The sequence below is a fragment of the Mus musculus genome, chromosome 18 (genome assembly GCF_000001635.26).
Source record: "Mus musculus strain C57BL/6J chromosome 18, GRCm38.p6 C57BL/6J".
NCBI classification, from domain to species: domain Eukaryota; kingdom Metazoa; phylum Chordata; class Mammalia; order Rodentia; family Muridae; genus Mus; species Mus musculus.
This window is the reverse complement of record NC_000084.6, coordinates 5489496-5512539: the sequence shown is the minus strand read 5'-3', so window position 1 is coordinate 5512539 and position 23044 is coordinate 5489496. Positions and strand designations below refer to the sequence as shown.

Sequence of the window (23044 nt, the reverse complement as noted above, 5' to 3'; positions counted from 1 at the left end):
TGAATAAGAAAATATTCATTTCTAGCTAACTGTGGTGGGGGATAGTGAAAAGCAGAGGGAAAAAATGGAATCTGTGCAGTTCAGTGGGAAAGGTGTGTGAAGCTATGATTGCAGAAGGGCTGATGAAGATATCAGTGTCATAGGCAAAGTATTGACATATGCCCTGGGACGTAAAGGAGCACCTCGAAGGCAAAGCTCCACTCCTCCAAAGCTCCAGGGTATAACAGGAGAAATTAACTTCAGAGTGCTCTGTTGGAAAACAGCTGGTGAGGAAAGGATTTGCACACCCTGAAAGACCTACAGCTGTGCCTAAGCCAGGACAACTATACCTTAAGCTAGAACAGAACTTTGTGGAATCCACGTGGTTGAGATTTTACATGCATGCAATACATAAGGAGTCAGGGAAGTTTGGGCCAACATTCCAGAAGGTCACTGAGGATAAGCAGCATGTGGTAGGGTCAGATTCCCTGCAAAGAGGCCCTGAGAGGTCACTGCTTAGAACTGTGCTGGTGAAACTGGCATGTAGAGTAGAGAACCCAGGATATCAGAGGTATTATAAATGTACACTGATTGATGTAGCTCTGTATGCAGAGTAGACCAGGATGAGACATCACCACTGCTGCAGTGACAGAGCTAGAAAGGCAGGGTGATCCAAGCCCACCAAAACACAGATGATGCCATCACCGTCCACCCCAGGTGCTGGACACAGAGCTGCAAAGTGTAGTGTTTGCTCTGCTGAGTCCAGTGGTCAAGGTATGGCTTCATTCCACCAATTAGATGGCAATGCCTGTGCAACTCCATGTTAGAACTACATGGTAGTTTTTGTGTGTTTGGTTTTGGTTTTGGTGTGGTTTGGTTTTTACAGGAGTCCACAGTTAAAAGATTGTCTTGAGCCTCAAATGAAATGTTAGACCTTGGCCTATTGAACAGTGATGAGACTATGTTGTAGGGACTTTACAGGTTGGATTCAATATGTTTTGCATTAATAGCCAACAACCTAAGGAATCTGGAGGGGCTGTGTTACAGTTTGGGTGTAAAGTGTCCTCTCAGGTCCCTGTGTTTGATCTGACAGCAGTGCTGCTGTGTGGTGTAATGGTGGTGTTGTGGAAAGGGGTAGAAGAAGGTCTATTCTAGCTGAAGGAAGTGGGTCACTGGGAGGTAGATTGTGTTTCTGATTCTTTTTCTGCGTTCTGGTTTACCTAAATGTGAACAAGCAGCCCCTGCTCCTGCTGCCACCGGCAAGAACTGCTCAGGCCACCACGCCCCGCCCCTCCCCCAACTAGATGTGCTGCCTCCCTCCACCTGTGAGCTATACAAATGCTTTCAACATTAGGCTGCTTTTATTAGATATTTGGTCACAGTGATGAGAAAAGAATGTAATACAATGGTCAATAAAACATTTGTTTAAAAAAATGTTAGAATAACTCAAAATAGAAATTGTACTTATTCCTTAACAGTAATAAGTGTAGTAACCAACAGAGGAGACTATAGCACAAAACACTGTTCTAAAAGAAAACATGATTTACATAAATAGGTTAGTGTTTAGATTAAGAAGCCAGGAAACTAAAGATACACACACAAAGAAAGGGAGTGGGTAAGGCCTGCCCACCCTCATGTTCTGTTGGTACCTACACATGCACGGTATTAAGACTGCTTCTAAGCTACCTCCAACAGTTTCTTCAGCAGATATGTTGTGGACATGGATTCAAACAACACATTGGTCTGAACCTTGTGGCTATTCCCAGGCTGGCTCCTACACAGAGACTAAAACAGGAGATATGGGGCACATGTGTGTTACTATCCATATCCTAACACATGAAATCACCAGGTTCAGAACCAGCTGTGACTCCTGCTCTGCAGTCATGGCTGGGGTGCAGGAATCACAGTAAAGTTCTATTGATAAGCTCCATGCTGAATTTGGCTTCATGCTATTCCAAGAAGAAAACAATCAGACTATCCAGAGGCCAAGAAGATAGTTTCCAGAATATCATCAAACCATCTCTATCATTTGCTAAGTGTGTGTGTTTTTGTGTCAGACACAAGGGAATTGAGACAGACAGAGAGTGCAGACCTATCATGCCAGGAGAAGGGTGGGGAGTCCCCAAGGGAAGTGCTGTGCTTTGTCTGTAGCCGCTTTCTCCCATCTGAGGCCATTTGTCTCCTGGAATACTCTCATGCCACAGGTCTAGTGACTCACTGGGCAGTTCAAGGGCTCTGAACTTTAGGTGACTAAGCACTGAGTGCTTATGATGAACCAAATGAAATCAGCTGGGAAATACCAAACTGGGGCCCATAGGGTCAGCCTGGATTCTGGGAAGCAAAGCAGAGGGGAGGTGGGAAAGGCTGAGCTGGTTCTGAGTCACAGAGGAAAGGATTGAGCCCTGATTCCCAGAGACGGGGATAAGGGAGCAGTGGGCTTTGAGACTTTCCAGGGGCAAAGGTCACAGTGTTGCTGAAAGGCATTCTTGCCACCTGCCCAGATCCATCCCATCTTTACATGCAGTGTGAAGTCTAGAGGGCCTTAAACTGCCCACTGAGTCACCAGACCTATGGAGAGCTGAGAGTCCTTGTAGGTAAGTGGCTCTACATGACAGAAGTGGCCAGAGACAGAGCAGGGATTTCCCACCCTCCTCCTGGCATGATAGGTTTGTCCTGTCTCCATATGTCATTCCTATGTGTGTGTGTCTCACATACTCTGCTCTGTGCACAGGACAGCCTGCCTCTTATCTCAGCCCTACTTTAGCTTTCTAGGACCCTCAAGATTGGTGGCTGAGTTTGGGAGTCTAAAGCTAGAAAGTTCCATGCCAACCAAGGGTAGCTGTGAATTATCCCGGCTAGGCTTTTACTCTATGTCCAACCAGCCTCTCTAGGCATCTACCTTTTTTAAAAAATGCTTAATTGGTTGATAAAATATCACTTTGTAGCCCAGGTTGGCTCTTGAAATCATGATCCTATCTCACCTGTTCACCACCTCCAAGTACCAAGAATTACAGGCATGAGCCAGCATGCCTGGTCTGCATTTACCATTTCAGATGGAAAATATAGAAAACACTTTAATTAACAGCCCTTGCCAGGCATCAGACTGTGCATAGGGGGTTGTAATATTTGCTACTCAATTCAGTGTCTCCCCTCCTACTCTCCTTTAAGGCACATATAATGATCTATTTTCCGAGTTAAGTAAATCGGGACCCAGTTTTTGTACCTCTGTGGGTCACGTGGATGTCCTCAGCTGCTCCCATTTTATTCCCTTATCCTACATTCATGAAAGGTGCTTTTCTTGCTTGTTTTCAGAACTGAGAATAATAACATATTCAGGATTGTATAGAGGATTAAATTAAACTCTCATTATGAAAATGCCTAGCACAAGGTTACACACTTAACAAACTACAGAGTCTTAATTTACATTCTCTGATCCTTGCTTAGAGGTTCTGGTACCTTAGAGGGTACCAGGTATATGTATAGAATATGTATGTATGTATGTATGTACCAGGTATGAGTTTGGTATATGTATCAAAAAATGCCAGTGCACACAGAAGGCCAGAGTCAGTTCAGGAAGGAAGGGCCAATGTGGATCACTAAAGCTATCACTTCTGATTTGGGAGAACCTAAAGTCAGTCTCTTGAGGGTTGGGATCAGTAGTTGAAGCATTGTTTGCTTCATAAACGTGAGGACTTGAGCCTGAATCTCTGGCACAGAAGTAGAAACTGGGTGTGACTATACAGGTCTGTGACTCTACCTCTTATGGGGACACAGATAGATGCTGGAGATTCACTAGCCAGCCAGTCTAGGTGTATCAGTGAGGTCCGGGTTCAGTGAGAAACTGTCTCAAAAAATGTTAACCTTTGTCTCCCACTTGTATATGCATACACACACATATATCTACAGACATAGAAACACACACAGACACACATGCGCACACAGACAGACACTTATACACATATAACCATCCTTTCCCCTTCCCTGCAGCACTGTCATCGTTTTGGTTCAGTAACCTATACATCAGGTCTGTCTTTGGGGCACTGTCCTTCATCCTCAGCAGATCCACTGCCCTCATCCTCATTGCCAACATGCTCACCTGTGACTGCTGTACCTAGTCAGTATGCTCAGGCTCTTCTAGTTTGAACTCTGTCTCCAAATACAGTCTTAGTCTTAGAGCATTGAAAAGAAGAAATATGTTCAGCTTACTGGGTGGTCCTAAAGGGCCAAGTCTGTTTGGAAGACAGGGGAGGTGATAGCCTATTGCAGTGTGGTGAGTTCGAGGCTGAGAAAGGCCATCTGCTGCCTCAGCAAATTTCCAAATACTTAAGCAATCTACTGAGAACCTGGAGTTCAGAATAATAGAAGAAAGTTTTGGCTGAAAGTCCAAGCTAGAAGTCTCCAGTGGCTCTCCCCAGCCAGCAGGTCCATTAGGGAGATTCATGGTAGGGCTCTGAACGGACATACACTTTAGTTTCAACCATGCACATCTTTAGTCATTACACAGCTCTCAGTCAGCAAATTCAAAGGAAGCTCAGAAAAAAATCCAGGACCCTGAGCTATCTGTATACCACGGGCACAAATGCAGGTCCATGTAAAGGAGGATGGCTGGGTCTCTGTGTCAGTTATGCTGAGCACCAGTCATTGAGCCCTGATACTCAAGGCAAAGCTACCTCTAGAACTTGATCAAGGCCTAAATTAAGGCCTGTAGGAAAAGAGTGTCCCAGAGAACAAGGTCCCTGAAATACAGAATGGCAGGTGGCCTAAAATCATGTGTTCCTACAGTCCTCTTGGCTCATGGTGGACCATTTCATAAGCACTTAGAGACGCAGTTCTATACCCAGTTCTACAGCCAACTTCATTTCAGGTCAGGGAGCTTCAGAATGCCAGTAGAAACCATCTGGCTCTGCCATCCTCTGCCTGACACTCCTGAATCTGAAGGGTGATGCAGTCGACTTCAACTTACCCTGTGACTCAGGAGTTCCAGATCCTCATCCCGGCCTTACTCTTGGACACCAAGCTCCTCCCTGCCCCAGCGTCTTCAGGACAAAATCTTGCCTTGCTGTCACAAGACTTTGCAGGACTCTAGCTTCTTTGTTGCTTTGAAGTCAATTTAGCCCCAGTGTGGGAATCTTCTAGGCCAAATTGCTCTTGTGTGTTGTGTTAGCCTAGTTTTGTACCTTATTTCCACAATCTAGACTTTCCAGATCTGATGTTCGACCACACCCTCATTATGAGTGACTAGAGTTGTGTGGATTAACCTGTTCATAGTCAACATTTCCATGTGCATGTAGAGTTGTAGGGCTTTGAGTGGGAGCTGCTAGGAAGCGGCAGAGACAGAATCAAGTGCCATTAAGAAGAGAAGAGATTCCCATCTCTGCTTCCAGACAGACACCTACCACTCATTCACAGAGCCCAGCCTCTGATGCTGCATACATTCATTCATTCACTCATTCACATGAGCCTTCCAAACACTTGGCACTGCACCATATGCCTTCATTTCAAAGAGCTATCCAATTAAGAGACATAAACTGCTGTGAAGCTATAAAAATTTCCCTAAACAGTAACTATGCAGAGGATCACTTCTAAGACAAGACTTTGTTATTTCATTTCAGGCACTCCAAATTAAGCCCTGGAGAAACATTTTATTGCTAATAAATAATCACTTGTTGTAATATGCTTTGTTGCTGAGATAATAGTTTACATCCGTCTCTATTCATGCTATTGTAACTGAGCAATAAGACCTGAGAATATTGTTCCATGTCCCAGGATTGAGGAAAAAGCAAATGCTAATTTTCATACTGTTGTGTTTGGCTTAAATTATGCATTCTAAAATACAGACATGTATCTACTTTCACTATAATGAATCCATTTGTCACTCAGTCACATTTGATTTTTATCAATTTCCTTTCTAAAACAATTTTATATGACAGAGTACAGATGGACAAATGAGTCCCTAACTTAGCAGTTGATAAATAGCACAGTGACACTCACTAAACAAGGGTGTTAGAAGACTCTCTTCTTTTAGACTTTTTAAAGACATTTGTATTAGTGGCATTTCTCATCCTCCCTGTGATAACAAAAAGTTTAAAGAGGCAACTTGAGATGGGATTTATCTTGTTTCTCATTTAAAGGCATCCAGTCCAGCATAGAAGGGAAGGCTGGCAGCAGACGAGCATGAGCGAGGGGTATGGTGGTGGGGCTCACTGCTTCCCTCACTTCGCACAACAGGAAAGCAAGTGAAACAACTCCAAGCTCCGCCCCTCAGTGACCCACTGCCACCAGCAAGGCTCTACTTCGGAAAGGTCTCATAACTTCTTAGTACAGAGCTACCAGCTGGGGTTAAAGTGTCCAGCACATGAGCATACAGAGGGACATTTTATATGCAAACTGTCACATTTCAATAGAGTGTTTTATAATAAACTTTAAGTTTTATATCTTGGAGATTAAAAAGTTCATATTTCTAGGTATATGCTCTCCTTGTTGAGCCACATTTCAGAATATATTGGTGGGCTGCAAGACCCACATCATCTAGATAGACACCAACTTTGACAAATATAGTCAACCCTCCAGTTGGAGACACTGACTGCTCTCAAGGTCTGATTGGAGTTTTTACCCACAGGAATGATTACAGGGGGGAAAAAAAACCCTCCTCTGGCTATTTTTAAAGCATAATTTTTAAAAGGCATTTTTCCTAAACATAGTGTCTAAAGACTATTACAATGGCTCTGGTGGACTCCAGAGCCTTCTGAAATCTTTGTTTCACATTTTTCAACCCAGTACCTGACAAGCTGTGTGATAGAGGGACGGTTGATAGAGTGAACTGGCCATAAATAATAAAGAGAAAATGACGCTGTGAAATGATCTTCCATCCGGGCTAACAGTTGGCTCAACAGCAGCCAGTCTGATGAGACAACTGTGGCTGAAGTACATGCATCTGCCTCTAAAGCAGGAGTGTGGCGAGGATTTTTATCTACTTGGCTTGGAGTTCGCAGAAAGTTGCAGAGGCACACCCAGCCAGGAGCTACCTCTGATCCACAGATGAAAGACACACACACACACACTAGCTCGTTTTTAACAGTCTTGTTGACTCTGTGGCTGAGCTCTTCTCAGCCTTCTATGGCTAGCATGCCCTTACCTTTACTCCTAGCTCAACACCTCTGAATCTGCCCTCAACTGGGTTACCTTCCATGAAGCCCATTGGTTTTGCTGCCCAAGACACTTATGGGCTGTCCTTCCATGGGCCTATTTCCTTTCCAGCCTACAGTTTGGAAGATCTCCCCTACAGCTCTGAGTCTGTTACGTCTCTCCCAAGTATCTCCATTTCCTTTCCCTGTCCTCTCCTCTCTCCTCACCTGCAGCAACCTGAAGTCCCATCTCTTTTTTTATGACCAGCCATTGGCCACTGGCATCTTTATTGGTAGATCAAAAACCAACTTGGGGCAAGGATTGTCAGCATCATTAAACACAGATTCCCGATTAAATCAGGCACCTGTTTAGAGACTATAATAGCAAATTAAGAAATACCTTAGGTTTGTTGAAACTTTTAAAGATGGCAATACAAAACCATAGTATGTAAAAGATCACCCTACAGGGCTCAGGAGGTTCTCGTCTAATCTTGAGTAAATTTGGGTTTCTGTGGCTGACTAATGCTTTCACTGATGTAGCCATGACTCAAAGGACCAAAAAATTGACATCAAATTTATCTGTATTTATTGAATCTTGAGCAGGCAAAATGTAACTAAATGAGAAACAATTAAAATATAAAATTGTTCTCTGTCTCTCTGTCTTTCTTTGTCTATCTATCTCTGTTTCTGGTGTGTGTGTGTGTGTGTGTGTGTGTGTGCGTGTGGTATGTGCACATGCACACCTCTGATTTCTTACTCACTCACTCTCCACCTTGTATTTTGACACGAGGTCACTTACTGACCCTGGAGCGCATTGATTAGCCAGGCTAGAAAGTCCAAGGATCTGCTTGTCTCCCAGTGTCAATGGGCACCACTGTACCTGGTGTCACATGGGTGCTGGAACTCTGAACTCAGGTCTGCCTCACACTTGTATAGCAAGCACTTTACTAACTGAACCATGTCCCCAGCCCACAGAATGGAACTTCTGACAGGTTCTGGGTACTTGAGGAAAAAAAATGGTTTTCAGAAACTGCCAAAGAAGGACAAATACATAGGCATTCAGTTGGGAGTCACACTGCTGGAGATCAAGACTCAGACAAACATGTCTAAGGTCACCACTATTTGAACATTAAATAGAGGTCCTAGTTCACAAGATACAGAAAGAAAATGAGAAATTAGATTAGAGAGGAAAAAGTAAACTGTCATTATGTTCAGGAGACTCAAAATAATTGATGATCTATTACCATTCATAAATGCACTGAATACCTCAAACATACCTTGCAGGCTGGGGTGCAGCATAGTGGTAAAGAAGTTGCCTCGCATGTATAAGGCTCTAGGTTTGATTCCTAGAACTGAAAAAGGGAAAATATTTTGTATTTCTATATAATATTAGAAACAGTAGAAAAGAATTTAAAATGACAACCTAATTATGTAATCTGTAGTAGCATCAAAACCTGTCAGGTATTGGGACAGTGAGGTAGCCCAGAGGGGAAGGGTAACTGGCTGCCAAGCCTGACAACATGACTTTAATGCCAAGAACCCACACAGTGGAAGAGAGCACTGACTTCTTAAAGTTTTTTTCACATACACAATAAATCAATAATTGTAAGGACATTACCAAATATCTAGCACTGCATATCATGAGAAACATGGCAAGACTTCTATTTAAAAAATTATAATAGATGGAACTAATTAGAGGAAACTTAAACAAGCCTACACCAGTCTAAGATGAAGGATTAATTTATGATCTGTCACATCTCCACAAGTTGATGTGTAAAATAAATGTGCTGCAAGTTCCAGTCTCTCCAGATGTTGGATGTTGGGAGGTGTGTGTTATAAACTGATTCTAAAATCTAACCAGAAATGCCAGTGTCTAGAAATCATGCTCACCAGACTGTTGGATGTTGAGAGGTGTATGTTATAAAACTGATTCTAAAATTTAACCAGAAATGCCAATGTCTAGAAATCATCACAATACCGTTTAGGAAAGGCCCAAGAGCCTATCCTAGTATTTGTCAGCACTAGTTAAAAGATGATAATGGTGACTTTATTTTGTCTCTTCTACAATAACAGACAAAGCCTAGAGAAGAAACATAATGGAAGTCCACGGCCAGACCTAAGGCAGCCTTTCAGTTTCTGTCCAAACAAGACTGCTTTTCCATTACTGATGCTGGATCAAATGAATATCTATATTAAAAAAAAAAAGAAATCAGTTGCAAGCAAAGCATGTGTCTCAATCTAAAAGAATTAAAAAAGAAAAGTGGAAAGAAATCACTGGACTAGGACACATGAAAGATATCCTAATGCTGAGTGGTAGAGAACGATGTAGAATGCCCTAGATGTGAAACAAAACAATGCACAAACACACAAGCAAAGCATAATTGATAATTAAGAGCACATAAAATTAGGAAACTGTCTGATAATATTTGAAATGAAAAGTTAGGCAAGAAGCAAATGGCTTTGACAATATATGTAACCTCAGCCGGGCGTGGTGGAACATGACTTTAATCCCAGCACTTGGGAGGCAGAGGCAGGCGGATTTCTGAGTTTGAAGCCAGCCTGGTCTACAAAGTGAGTTCCAGGACAGCCAGGGCTACAGAGAAACCCTGTATCTATCTATCTATCTATCTATCTATCTATCTATCTATCTACACCTCAAAGGGACACATAGTAATATATGTAAAGAACTCTTGTAAAAATGGGTTAATATAAAAATAGCAAAATTTAAAAGCCGACACCTTACAAAGAAAATATATAAATAACAAATAGACATAGGGACAGGTACTGGAAGTTATACTGATGCAAAATCAGATTATCAGTTGCACATTTGTCAGAGTCCTGACATGAGAAAGACCAATGTGGTTTGGGCAAAGTCACAGGCAAGCTAGAATTTCAAATTCTACTGATCTTTTAGCTTGTAAACTGGTTTGCTAGTTTCATATCTGTTGCAGTGATAAAATACCCTGGAAAAAAGCACTAAGGGAGGAAAAGGGGGCATTATTTCAGCTTAGAATTGCAGATTATGGCCTATGAGTGTGGGAAAGTCAAGGCAGGAACTTCAAATACCCAGTCACATTACATTCGTAGGAGACGAGAGAGAGAGAGAGAGAGAGAGAGAGAGAGAGAGAGAGAGAGAGAGAAGCATGCTTGCCTGCTTGTTTGCTCTTCTGCCTCCCTGTTTGCTTGCTTACTTACTGGTGCTCCACTTAATTTCTTCACTCATACACAGTTCTGGACCCCATGCCAAGGGAATAGTGCCACCCACAGTGGGCTGAGTCTTCCTACATCAGTGAACTAATAAGGCAGCCTGTCTACATACATGCCCACCAGCCAACCCAATATCAATTCCCTCTTTGAGGCTCACTTCCCAGAAGATTCTAGGTTAAGGTGAATTGACAGTTAAAGCTGACCATCACAGTTAGCAAAGACCACTTTTGTTGCGCGCGCTCAACTGGCCAGGAAGAACGACGCTGCTACAGGATCCTTCTGCACACGTTTATTCAGTCCTGATTCTTCTTTCTCCATATATCTCCCTTGTTTATATCTCCCTTGTTTATATATCTCCCTTGTTTTTATATCTCCCTTGTTTTTATATCTCCCTTGTTTTTATATCTCCCCCGAACCCTGGGCCTCTCACTCCTTTTTATACTCTCTCTCATCCACGCACCGCAGGCCACGCCCCCTCGCCAGTCACGAGGCTTCAGCTAATCAGGGCAGCAAGGGCAAATCTCCACCAAATTGGATTCACCTGTATCCTGGTACACCTGCGCAGCACTCAAGATGTTTGTGTCTTATATGAGGAAGTCAGGTGCAAGTCATATGACTTAGCTGCAGTCCCTGGCGCCTTTGGGACTGCCGCCACACCCGCTCCCCACAATTCCCCCTTTTTTCTTTTTTGGCAGAGAGAATGTCTGTAGATAGCCCCCCGCAGCCATGCCCCTTACCCGTCCTTGGGTGACAAACAGCATTGGTTTGATCCCTGTCTTAGGTTGGTGACATGCCCAGGGAGTCTTATCACTGACTACCTATCATGCCAAGCCACACCTGGGGAGATTGTGTTTTGCTTGTGGCAGGTGCATCAAAAGGCCAGGATGTTAATGAACCTATGGCCAGATCTTAATTGCTGCAAGCAAGCCTCATGGGTGAAGGTAGAGGTCTGATCCCCAGTGTGCAAGCATAGGGGCCCTACACAAAACCATCCCTTAGGCTCATCACCCAGAGAGGTCTTGGCCAGCTCCCGTGTCGTTTTTCCTGGGGGAAGGGAACTAGGACACTGAACCTTCATGCAATCAGATGTGCCTTCCACAGGATGCCAACAGCAAGCTATCCTCTGTGCAGTGCTTAGCCTCGCACCCCACGGCATAACGCAGCATAATTTCTTTTAGAGCGGCAAACCGAATCTGAGGAGATTGTCCCGCCTCCACTGCAGCAAAAGCCTACGCTACCATGGCGAAAGTGCGGGCCGCACACTCTGCACCTAACACATGTGCCAAACACAAAAAACACACACACTATAACAAGCATACATCCCAGGGCTCTCATCCCCGCTCATCTTCCCTGAAGCAAGGGATAGATAGCCAGAGGGGATATCTCTTTAAGGGGAATTCAGGGATCAAAAAGCGTGGAAAAATTTGAATGTCATGTCGAGCTGGTATCGGCTTCTGGAACACTGAAAGGATCTCTCATCTCGGCTCCATCCTTTGTGCTTGTGGGATCATCCACCACATCCACAGGGGCAACTGGATCAGGAGCCTCATTCTTGCAGCGTCTCACCAATCTCTCCGGCACCCAAAGAGGTTCCATCTGGTCCTGTGGAAACACACAAACAGACCCTCTCTCCCACATCAACACCTGATCTACTCGATCCTCTCCAAATCTCCGGACAGAAGGTCCACCTACAGGTGGATGCTGAGGAGGCATAGGGAGGCGGCACAAAAGCTAATTCGCCTTCCTCCTCCACCTCGGCTCTTTTATTTTGTCCTTTCTGTCCACCTGATAACACTGTGTCTCCTTTCTTTTTCCTTTTTCTTTTTAAGCCCTTCTCCTCTTCCGACATACTTTCTTGTTGCTCTGTAAGGATTTTCTGACCTGTCTTGACTGCCTCTACACACAGTTTCAAACAGTAACAGAGTCCATATATCAGAACAAACAAGACCAAAACTATCAGACCTACCCACAAAGGGTCAACGGGAGAAAAAAGCATAACTACACAGCGAGGATCTATTGATCACTACACTGAGGTTATCATAGTTCCTTAACTTGTCCCAAAACCAGGAACCTTAACTTGTCCCAAAGCCGGGAACCTTTCGTTACCTTGTGCCTGCTTCCTGGCAACTTTATGCTTGCCTCTATTTTATCCGAGGTCCTTCCCAAACTCCTGGGGTCACAAGTTTCACTCACCATGAACTTACCCTGCCAGCAACCACTGACTGCTGAAAGTTCTGAACTCGGTGGGGGAGTCGGTTCCCAGTACGGGCCACCAATTGTCACGCCCGCTCTCGACCAGCAAGAACGACGTGACCACCAGTCCTTCTAACAGCAGTTTATTCAGTCTTCATCTTTCTTCTTTCTCTTCATCAGTACCGTTCCCCAGCTGAAGAGTTCTGAATCCACGCCGGATCCTTCTCAACAGTCTGTTTCACGGGAACCTTTATTAACCCCTTCTTCCCCGTTATGCAGTTCTGAATCCTCCCTGTAGCAGGGGGTCTTCGCTCATGCCTGAAGATGTTTCTTTTCCCGGGTTTCGGCACCACTTGTTGCGCGCGCTCAACTGGCCAGGAAGAACGACGCTGCTACAGGATCCTTCTGCACACGTTTATTCAGTCCTGATTCTTCTTTCTCCATATATCTCCCTTGTTTATATCTCCCTTGTTTATATATCTCCCTTGTTTTTATATCTCCCTTGTTTTTATATCTCCCTTGTTTTTATATCTCCCCCGAACCCTGGGCCTCTCACTCCTTTTTATACTCTCTCTCATCCACGCACCGCAGGCCACGCCCCCTCGCCAGTCACGAGGCTTCAGCTAACTTAGCTGCAGTCCCTGGCGCCTTTGGGACTGCCGCCACACCCGCTCCCCACACACTTTGAAAAACTAGTACATCAACAAACACAGAATAGATTTATGTCCTGTAATCTGGTAATTCTATTTCTGAAAAATACTAGTTAAAATAATAAGTACTTAGAAAAACTGATTGAAGCAAATATAGTCAACCCATTATCACTGCTTAAGCAGATTAGAGACATCATTTAATATATTACAGAAATTATTTCACTGTGGAAAAACTTATACAGAAAATTTTATTTAACAGACATTTCTAGAAAATCAAGACTTTCAAAACTTGCATAAGAAGAAATCAAAATAATATCTGTCCTATAATTAATAAATAGCACTTTCCTACAAACCCAAGTTTGTGTTAACATAGCCTCACCAATGACTCTCATCAAGTATTTCTCATTTTGAGCAAATGGTGCAATCAAGAGAGAATGTGTTGCCTTACCTGTGCTGACCTTTCTCTTCCAGTGTAAGCAGCAGCCTGTGTGAAGTCCCTGCCATGTAATAGACATAGTCGCCTACTTCCAGCGAGGTGCTGTCTGCATGTGAATCTTGACATGTTTAGTCACAGGGCACAATGTTCACAGACACATAGAATAATGTCTATCAGAGGTCACAGGAAAGGATAGAGGAATCACTTTCCTGCTCTGAGCCAAGGAATCAGAGTATACTCCTGAACTTTGAGGGCATATGAAATGGAAGTTTAGATAGAGTATTTTAATTCACTCAGGAAATCAAAACAGAAGAGAAGCAGCTACATATTTTCCAGTGCCAAGAGAAAAGAGAAAGGAGATAAAGGAGCATAAAGAACAGGTCTGTCATAGAAGTTCAGTGGACAAAAATGGATTTGTATTATTTAGTAACACTGAGCTAATTCCAGAGAAAATAAAAAGTGAAAGTGGCTAAAATTATTTGTCCCATGGACATGACACTAGATAGGAAAAGGAGTGCAGAGTAACACTCATTTATATTATTAAGGATTTCTCTACAATCTGATTTTAATATAATAATCAAATATTATAAAAAGAGCATAGTTGGCCCAGCACTTGGGAAGCAGAAGCAAGTGAATCTTTGTGATTTTGAGGCCAACCTGGTCTCCATGGTGAGGCCCAGAACACCCAGGACCACAGAGAGAGACTCTGTCTCAAAAGAAAGAAAGAAGAAAGAAGAAAGGAAGAAAGGAAGAAAGAAAGGAAGGAAGGGAGGGAGGGAGGGAGGGAGGGAGGGAGGGAGAGAGAGAGGGAGGGAAGGAAGAGACTGTGAGTGTGTGTGGAGGTGTGGAGGATGTTCCAATGATGGTAGGAGTCCAGCTTGAAACATCTCAGAAAGCAACTGCCAGTCTTCAGTATGAATTTAGAAAGGTCTATAATTTTAATTCTGCAATTTGGTGCCTGAAAACTGGCCTTAAGGGGGATGTCAGAGGTTCTAACAAAGCTTTATACATTTTAATAAGTAGGGATGTTAGGGATGTTTGACGTGAGAGCAAATGTGCTGGCTAGTATAGCAGACACATCCACACAGCAGGCAAGGATTTCTTAGGTGTTCACCAGCATCAAGCACTGTCTAGGCACTGGTGAGAAATAGTAACGAAATAGACTAACCTTAAGACTTCATCGATGATGAGGGAAGGCTTCAAAAGAATAAGAAAAATAAGAGAGATTTGAATGTGTGTGTGTGTGTGTGTGTGTGTGTGTGTGTGTGAATGTGTTTGTACTTTCTGGATGTCATGAGGACTAAATGATTAAAGCATAAGTGCTTGGCAGAGAATCGATTATCAGCGTGTGTCAGTTTTCTTTCCTTTTCAGTCTCAGGACTGATCTTGTCCGTTTGGCTCTCCTTAACTGTGGATGGTTTGGTCAGTTGCCACCATTTCTTATCTTTTTTCTTTTCTTTCATTTTCCTTTTTTCTTTTTTGCATGTTTTTGTACTGAGTATTTTTCAACCTCTAATCAAATTTTCTTTTTTTTAATTTTTTGTTAGATATTTCCTCATTTACATTTCAAATGCTATCCCAAAAGTCCCCTCTACCCTCCCCCCCTCTACCCACCCACTCCCACTTCTTGGCCCTGGCGTTCCCCTGTACTGGGGCATATAAAGCTTGCAATACCAAGGGGCCTCTCTTCCCAGTGATGGCCGACTAGGCCATCTTCTGCTACATATGCAGCTAGAGACACGAGCTCTGGGGGTACTGATTAGTTCGTATTGTGAATTTTCTAAGCTTTTTATTAACTGGGTTACCTGTTACATTGGGCAAATCCATTAGCAAATCCCCATGGCTCTGAATAAGGAGTTCAGACCTGTAGGAGACAGATCTTCAGGCAGAGGTACCTGCTACAGCATGTTGAATCATTTCACAAAAGATTTCTTTTGCCAGTGGAATTGATCAATACTGTGTTTCCATGATTACTACTATTTTATTAGCACCAAAACCTGTAAATTTAGCCTCCTGAATAAAAACAGGGGTGTGTACTAATCTCTGGTGTCCTGAGTTCTCTATTCCTGGGAGGACACTGGTCTTCCAGGCTGACATAGGAACTCCAATTTGCATGGTGTCACCATGCAATCACACACCTAAATTCCTGGTAGAAATGTGCAACCTATGACAGACAGCCTGTTCTAAAGCAATTAGATTCTTTAGACCATTGCCTATATGTGCTCTGTATATACAACATGTGTAGTAGTCTCCTCTCTGTCTCACCCAGTCCCTTGAGTCTTTTGGTTGTCACGGCACTTGAAGATGTGGCCTAGGGAGTCTTGATTCAGCCTAACTTGCTTCTTTCACTCAATCTCGTCCTGGAAAACTGGCTGTTAAAGCATGGCTGTTAAAGCTAGCATGGACCTACGTAGGAGCGGACAGGAGTCTGAGAGCTGACGGTTGCTTAAGGCAACAATTCTGGAGTTGGATCACAGAGAGAAGTAGAAGGCGGTGATGCACAAGTGTGAGACGGGACAAGAGAAAGCAGATCACATCTGGCACAGAGAGCCAGGCGAATGGGTAAAGTCAGTCTTTGGAGGAATCTCCAGCACTAATGTTTGGCATTAAAGCTACCCAGACCAATTTCCACTCAGCACAATGTTCAGGCAGTATCTCCTATATTTTACACATTCTTCTAAGCCCACAAAGCCTGCTCATCTCTGGCTGCATTAAGTTGATAAAGCTGACTATCACAGAAGCCTTTCCCCAAAAAAATAAAGTGGAGGGAGTCTGAAGAAGGATAGCTGGAGTTGACCTTTGGCTTCGACACTCCCATGCACACACCCACATAAATACATACATGTACCACAGAAACACAGATGTTCCTGTCTTCTCCTACCACCATTTGGATTGGAATTCATTGCGTTTATTTATCACATTCAAGTACGAGTCTTCTGACATGTCTAAAGTTTGTCTTTTAATGGCATTTCTGTTCCATTCTTTTCATTACAGTGCCCTGCATCTCAAACTGCCATAGGTCTGGTCTTCTTACTTCATGCTCTGCCCATCTTCTGGCTTCATTAATTCATTCTGTGGACTTACCTGCCTTCCACTTACCTTTTCTTATCAGCTGCAATCTAACTTGAATTAAAGGTAAGCCAGTTCCCATCATTGTGTTCAGTTTCAGGTGTTCTGTTTTGTTTGACAGGGCCTCATGTAGCCTAGGTTGGCTTCAAATTTGCTATCTAGCTGACTTTCAGCTCCTGATCATCTTACCTCCAGCTCAGTGCTGGGATCCTGATGTCTGTCTTCTTGTCTTCCCTTGGCTCTAACACGTGCTTTTCCCATTCCTAAACAACCTGGCATGGTGTGTAGTTCTGATGTAGTTCATGATGTGTAGTTCTGATGTAGTTCATGGTGTGTAGTTCTGATAGTCCTGATGGTCACTCATGATGCTTTTTTCCCCTGAATGTTTGTTGGATTTTTCTGGAAAGTTATCTGTGCAAGGATTGTTTGAGTTAACGTTGAGGTCCTCCATGGGGAATTAGCTCTCGCTTGCTCCTCTAAATGGCACCAACCTACAGCCACCTCAATCAGCACTCAGCCCTGCTCTCTGTGTCGCACAGGCAGGGCAGCTCAGACTTGCATATTACTAGGGGAGTGGTTGATTTCTCTAGTCCATAGCACACTGGCTTCCCGTGCTTTCCCATATTCCATCCATCACAGTTGCAGGACTCTACCCTTCCGGGAGTCATCTCTTTAGAGTCCCCAAGAAACCAATCTTCATCTTCTCTCCTGGAGAAACTTCATCTTCCCAGAGTCTGTCTCAGCACAAGTGGGACCTGGTGTCCATCTACCCATTTCATCTACCCCCTGCTAGGATCTGTCTATCACTTCCTGCAGTATCCTCTGCATCCCTTAACCTCAAGGCCAGCTTGAGCACATTTTATCACACGAGGGATGAGGGGGTCTTTTCAGTGTTGATGAAGCAGTTTCGTTCAGAGGATCTTGTCAGCCATGCTTCTCTAGAAAGGGGTTCTCAAAAAGCCTGAAGTTTCCATAGTGCTCTGACATAATAATTGGGTGGAAAAAACTATTCCTTTCCACTCAACACCAGAGCTGGATTGAGCAGGTAAGAGACTCACCTGGGGGATATCTGAGTTGTAGAAAGGCTTCAGATTTAAATCAGTTCAAATGTTCTTCAGTGTTTCCTTTGTAGGGACAGCGGGAAGCATGGAGTGGGTTTTATAACGCAATCATTTTCCAAATGCATAATGTGGCACCAGTCCGAGCACTTGCCACTGCATCCAGAGGAACAGAGTGAGGCCAAGCTCCCCTGTAGCAGCTCTGCCTGCAGGACATGATTTGTTGATTTGCAGGGGTGGATGAAGACCATTAAAGTTATTGTTTCAGTTTATTCTGTAAATTATCTTCTCATCCCCTCCCAGCCTCCCTATCTCCCACTTCTCTCTACATTTCTATAAAATACCACAGTTTTATAAAACCCAGTGGCTTTGAGATTCTACTTAGTAGTGATCAATAACAGCATTCCTAAGCAAAGCAAGATGAAGCAATATATCCAAGCAGGCTACGTTCAGAATTAGAATTTTCTAGAAGGAGCTGGTTTCTTAACAGTGAGTTATGCTGTACTTTTCAGTCGAGCAGGGAATCACATCAGAAAAATTAAAAATCTATATTTCATCAAAGTCCTCTTTGCAAAAGTCATAGGAAGTATTTCCATTAATAGCATTCTTTTAAATACTTCTCTTGTTTGTTCCTCTGAACACCTGTGTGCTCACTGCCAATTTGTTGCTTATAGTATGGCTATTTTGCAGTGTATTCTACTACCTTCTGCTCAACATGGACAGTGCTGAAGAAAACCAGTGCTGTTTGGTAGGTTCTTCCTAGTCCTCAAAGCACACACGGGTTATTGATTGTTCTCCAATGGAAAAGATAAATGCCATGCCAGCCTCTTGGTTGTGACATCCCTGAGGTTTAACTCCCCGGATGTGTACCCCCATGTACCTGAAGGAGGTAAATTACAACTCAAACCCTGGTCTGGACCGGGCAATACCGCTAATGTCTCTTCCTTCTTCTGTCCACACAGCTCTTCCGTAGGCCAAATGTCTTTTCAGCTTTTGTCAAAGATTAGGGCATTTCAAACCCATAACAGGAATTAATGTTTGCAGAGTACAAACTGTTTATTACTCTGTTTTGTTTATTACATGTTGTTTATTACATGTTGTTTATTACATGTTGTATACCTCCTTCAAATTTCTGTAGTGTACCTCTTAAAGATGCACAAATATTATATCTCGATGAATCTAAAAGAATAGAAAAGGCTGGGAGGGAGAAAAAAGATGACTCAGTGGGTAGGAGATCTTTCTATGCATGAGAACGTAAGTTCGAATCCCAATCACCTGTGTTAAAACCGAGGCTGGAGTGGGGGTGGAAGTGAGCATGGCTGTGTACATACTTATAAATCTATTTCTTGCCAGTTGGAGACAGGAGGATCGCTGAGGCTTGGTGGCCTCTAGCCTAGCTAGCTCCATGTTTAGTGAGAGACCCTGTCCCAAGTGAATAATACGACAGACAATGATAAAGCCATCCTGCCTGTGTGACACAGAAAGCTGGGCTGAATGCTCAGTTTAAAGTGGCTGCAGGTTGGTGTCATTTAAGAAGAGCAAGTCCCCATGGAAGAGTTTAACTTCAACTGGAAGAATTCTCAGACAGATAACATTCCAGAACAAGCCAGCAAAATTTCGAAACACTCAAGAAAAGAAATACATCATGAGTGAAATTTATGAGAAATATCAGAACTGCACGCCAGATACCCCTTCAGCAGCCCAGGAGTCAGCGAGTTTTCCACATTTGACCTGACTCCAGCAGGAACTGCCTCCCATGAGCATACACATTTGTTATTTGCTTCTTTGAATCTTCACAACATCCATGAGAGACAGCTGTGATCCTATCATTTTAAAAAAATTTTTATTAGATATATTCTTTATTTACATTTCAAATGGTATCCCCTCTCCTAGTTTCCCCTCCCCCTTCCACCCTCCCCCTTGATCCTATTTTATGAAGAAGCACTGAAAAGGGAGTAGTCCAGGATGGGCTTCTTGGGACCCTGATGGGCAGGAGCCCTGTTCTCATATTTTTTTTCCCGAATGAACTTGGTGTTCCCAGAGAGGTGCTTCTCTGAAGTCCCCCTGGAGAGTTAGGAATGGAAACTTCCATCCACACCGTGTGTGTGTGGGTGTGTGTGTGTGTGTGTGTGTGTGTGAGCATGTGTGTGTGCATGAGCGTGTATGTGTGTGTGTGTGAATGAGCATGTATGTGTGTGTGTATATGAGTGTGTATGTATGTGTGTGTACATGAGTGTGTATGTGTGTGCATGCATGAGCATGTGTGTGTGTGTGTGTATGTGCGCGTGCGTGCAGACACACACGTATATAACTTCCTGCAGTGGCAAGTGATGCCACTGCTGGTTAGATGCTCTTGTGAGTGGGGTTTTGGGGTGTAGCCACTGTGAAATTTGGCACTTAGTACACAGTTGGAAGTTTGGTTCCCAATCCCTATCCCATACCCAGAGATAAGAACAGCACTGCTGTTGTTTTAAGAACAACCTGCTGTTGAGCTTTTCACTAACTTTCTTCCATCCAAAAAGAACTTTAAGCCTTAAACTTGAGTGAAAGAATACACCTTTAATCGCAGCACTGGGAGAGGCTGAGGCAGGAGGATTGAGAACTGGAAACCAAGGCCAGCTTAAGCTACAGAACAAGATCTTGTCTCAAAAGAGAGGCATGCTGAGTGGAAGCCATGGAGACCTGCCAGCATCCTGATCTGGACCACTTGTCTCATCCACATGCAGGTTCTCAAGGGGCAGCAGCCATTTCCCATAGACAGGCTGTGTCATGTCCACATTCACCACAGGGCAATTATGGTGGAGAAGAAAAAGAAACTGGACCGGATGAACTGTTAATAAACCTTCTTTGACAAGCCACCTCCATGGTGGCTAAGATTTCTGCAGCTTCACATATCTATATAGACCTGCTTCACCTTAAAATGTGGCGCACTATGAATGTGTCTGTTTTACTACTGTTGGCATGGAGTGCTGGTTTTCTCTGGCATGTAAATCAGAAGTTGTGACTCTGGGAACCTTCTTTCCCTGCCATGCCAGGCTATGCAGCTGGAGGGTGCAAAGGAGAGGCCTTTGTTCAGGGTTTCTGGGACCAGTCTCCTGACTTTCTTCTTGTCTGTCAGCCCCAGATGCTATCCTAAACAACAGCTCTTCCTTGTGTCTAGCTAGAGAAAGATTTTCTTCGGTATCATCTTTAGGTATCATTCTAAAATAAAATCTTTGTCTAAGGTAATTGTGCAAGGGTTTTCCAGGAAGCAATAGTTAAGGAATGATTGCTAGAAATGTTTTAGTTAATTGAATATTCTGGAAAATAAATGTGACATTATCATCATCGTCTCAATCAATGATTAAAGCTTCGGGGTTCTGTACATAACACAAAACTATGCTGTTATTCATGGACATAAATAGGCTACAGGGCTAGGGAGGTGGCTCAGTGGCAAAAGTGCTTGCCACACAAGTGTAAAGAGCAGAGCTCATCTCACTGGTAACTAAGTAGATGACGATTGGGTGGAGTGGCATGTTTGTGATCTCAGGGATCAGAGAGAGAGACAAGGATGCCTAGAGCAGGCTGATGGCTCTGGATTCAGATAAAAGATTCTGTCTCAACATGTTTGGTTGAGAGAAATCAAGGGAGATACCTGGCATCAACTTGTGGCCTCTGTACACCCCTTCCCCAACCTCCCCATGGACATGCATACACACACATGTAAATGCACATATGCAGAGGTGGGATGGGCTACTTCTAAGGAGTTGCTGTAAAAAGGCAAGGGAGGAGGCAATGCAGTGAGGGGGAGAGGGGTCAGGATGTGGAGATGGCCATCAGGAAATTATTATTTGATGAGGGAGCAATTTTGGGAAGCATAGAAAAAGGAGATCAGTCATGTTAGATTTTATGACAGCCAAGGACAGACTGTGGTGTAAAAAGTAGCACACTGTAGCTGGATCTAGACCTCCTCAAGGCCACCTATTCAAGGCTCAGCCTCCAATGTCTTGTTCTTAGTGTGGAGGTTGAGAGGTCTAGGGGGAGGTGTTGAGGTCACTGGGGATGGGCCTCAAAGGGAATATGCAGCCCTGGTCTTTCAGGTCATGAGGGGAGCAGTTTTCCTTTGCTGGGTGCTTCTACCATGATCTGTGACCACCTTACCTTTGGATCAGAAGTAACAGTGCCAGTACTAACAGATCATGGGCCCAAACCATGTGGACCAAGATAACCTTTTCTCTCAACTCCTTTTTTAGTGAAGTAAAACTAAATCATAAGGGAAGAAGCATGGGGCTGGAGCCCAGGGACTGACCAGAGACAGGAAGGGAGGAATGTCAGGAGCCCAGCAAAGACTGGAGAAGTCACCTAACAGTCAGGACCCCAGAGACCATCCTATGGGGGAGTTTAGAGGTCTTGGAGGTGCCATGCTATAAAGTGGAGTCTGTTCAGGATGCTGGCTCAAAATCCCAAGGGCAGGGGCGATGGGACTCTCTCTATATATTCCAAATGAGCAGAAACACATGCACTGGCTTTAGGATGGAGATTCAGGCATGAGGGCACACAGGCAAGGGGGCATGATTAGCAGAGGAGCATTGGCATGGTTGGTACAGATGGCTGGAGCACACTCGTGTTCTGAACACGATGCTCAGCAGAAGCAGGAGTGGACACCCAGACAGCTGCTGCCTGGATTTCTTCCAGTAGAGTTATAGGAGCTTTGGCTGGGAATGATCAGCTTCAAATACTGAGGAGACCCAGCAGAAGAGGCAGAAAGTCAGCTACCTCTGGGGTTGGAACAATGAGCTCAGAAGTCTCCTAAGAAAGTGTGTGAAACAGACCATAGGTTGGCCAGCTCCAGACAAGCTCTTTTCACTTTTTAAAAGATTTATTTTTAAAAAGTGTATGTGTGTTCACATGTGCATGTGTATGACATGTATGTGGAAATGCTAGAAGCCCAGAAGAGACTATTATATCCCCTGGAGAGAAGTTAAAGGCAGTTGTGAGCCACCTGACTTGGGTGCTGGGAACTGAACTCTAATCCTCTGCGGGAGGAGCAGGGGCTCTTAGTGGTTGAGCCATCTCTCTAGCCACCCCCACCCCAAAATTTTTGAAATAGCATAGCAGCAAAATAAAATCTCCCATGAGCTGGGTCCAGAATCATCCTGTGGACTAAAGTTCACAGCTTGTGGTAGTCAGTGGGCCCAAGATTTAGAAAAAGAGCATCCAAAGGCTGAAGACAACACAGGCAGACCCCAAGACCAGAAGCTCTGAGAGAGGCAGATGGAAGGGCTGTAAGTAAAACTTCACAACATAAGCAGAAATGCACCCATGTGGTAACTCACAAGAGAGGAATCT

General features: G+C 43.9%; 1 long non-coding RNA gene across 1 annotated transcript in view; it reads left to right on the top strand.

Moving 5' to 3' along the window:
* Gm10125 (predicted gene 10125) overlaps nucleotides 1-21039 on the top strand; it is a 100937-nt gene extending 79898 nt beyond the window's left edge. The window contains exon 7 of the long non-coding RNA NR_033552.1: nucleotides 20443-21039. This is a non-coding gene — a long non-coding RNA (predicted gene 10125). The remainder of the gene's footprint in view (nucleotides 1-20442) is intronic.
* Nucleotides 21040-23044: the final 2005 nt, after the last annotated feature.